This window comes from Frankliniella occidentalis, unplaced genomic scaffold (assembly GCF_000697945.3).
Source record: "Frankliniella occidentalis isolate FOCC.00 unplaced genomic scaffold, Focc_3.1 Scaffold194, whole genome shotgun sequence".
Classification (NCBI taxonomy): Eukaryota; Metazoa; Arthropoda; class Insecta; order Thysanoptera; family Thripidae; genus Frankliniella; species Frankliniella occidentalis.
In genome coordinates this window covers 209,873-211,297 of record NW_026267320.1, presented here as the reverse complement: position 1 = coordinate 211,297, position 1,425 = coordinate 209,873, and the positions used below count along the sequence as shown (strand labels likewise).

General features: G+C 42.1%; 2 protein-coding genes across 10 annotated transcripts in view; one reads left to right on the top strand and one right to left on the bottom strand.

Moving 5' to 3' along the window:
• Positions 1 to 1,387, top strand: part of LOC127750474 (uncharacterized) — a 111,607-nt gene extending 110,220 nt beyond the window's left edge. The window contains exons 2-3 of one of the 7 annotated variants that reach the window (XR_008011700.1): positions 56 to 125; positions 1,079 to 1,387. The gene's annotated coding sequence lies outside the window, so the exon portion shown is untranslated. Of the gene's footprint in view, positions 1 to 55; positions 126 to 1,074 lie in introns of all 7 variants that reach the window. The other 6 variants (XR_008011699.1, XR_008011698.1, XR_008011697.1 and 3 more) reach the window with 6 other exon arrangements.
• The window catches only part of LOC127750473 (uncharacterized), a 41,805-nt gene that overhangs the window by 1,154 nt on the left and 39,226 nt on the right, over positions 1 to 1,425 (bottom strand). The window lies entirely within an intron of this gene.

Below are 1,425 nucleotides of genomic sequence, written 5' to 3'. Positions count from 1 at the left end.
TTATATGTAATTAAAAGTTGATGAGCGCTAAAAGTACCGTTTAATATGATTGCAGGAACTTGGCCCAGAAATGTTTTTGACATGAGCAAGAGAAGTCTATGGAGTCATTTTACCCAAAAGAATAGGTGAGTTGACATGACAGTAACTGCCAATGCTGGTTAAATTTGTCTCCACTATGAGGAGCTTCCTTTCGTGTGCATCAAAGGGTGGCATTTGATGTTTTTTGTGGTGCCTTGGTTCTTTGTTGTCGATTTTAATCCTCCTCTGTCAAAATCCAGGTTATCACTGAAAATGTCTTTTAAAAATCTTGGCAATTTGGAAAATTGCTGAAATTGGTTTGGATTGGTGGGGCAGACTCCCTTTTCACATGCTGTGTCTAAATATCATGGTGCCGACCCACTACAGCAGAGTTCTTAGCCAGTGCGCCTTAGGTAGCCTACCCGCCTTTAGTTAGAGAGACCAGCTCTAATAAGACTCAAGTTTCTTTGGACGGGGGTGGACAGAAACAAAGGTAGTTTTGTGGTGCCTGGTTCACTCCTGTCGATTCGAATACTCGTCCATCTAAATGCGGACCCATCAATTTATAGCCTTTGTAAATTTTGCCAAAAATGGAAAAAATTAAAAATAGCTGGAAATGGTCGAAATGTCGAAATTTCGCGCCGCCGGTCCATTTCAAATGAATTGCGCCTGTTTTTCTTGGACCGGTTCGCCTGCGAGGTAGGCAGCCCGTCGTACGCTACCCGCCAGATTCAAAAGACCACCCCTTAAAACTCAAGTTTCTCCGGACAGGGGTGGTTTCTGCCGGAACCAAAAGTAGTTTTGTGGTCCCCTGGTTCACCCCTGTCGATTCGACTACTTTTTCGTCGAAATCCGGACCCATCAATTTTCGCTAAAAACACAAAGGCTATAGCCTTTGTATATTTTGCCAAAAATGGAAAAAATGAAAATCGCTGGAAATGATTGGAATTGGTCTAGGAGGGTCGCCTTTGACCTCCTCTGTCGAAATTGCGTGCTTCCTGCCTCTTTTCCATCCTGTTTCTTCAACTATAAAGTTGCTTCTTTGGTTTGTCGCAGGAAGATTGGCCTGGAGGTGACCTGACTTGGACATAAGCAAAGCAGCCTATGTGTCACCTGCAGTATGCTGAGTTGGCGTCGCAGCACCCAGCAGGAGGAATCGCTCCTTTTTCTCATGATCGCAGGAATGAATCTGGTAAGTTTTGACTTTCAATGTGATGTTAACTTAAAATACCAGTACTTTTATGGTAGTTATGTCTGGTAAAAGTTTATTTTGGTTTTTTTTCTATTTGGGGGTTACTTGTCATTTCTTTACTGCTTATTCTAATTTCATATATACAGCTTATTACTTGAGCCTCAAATATATAGCCGTGTTCTAATTTTAGTGCGGAACTAGAGGCAAATCATTAG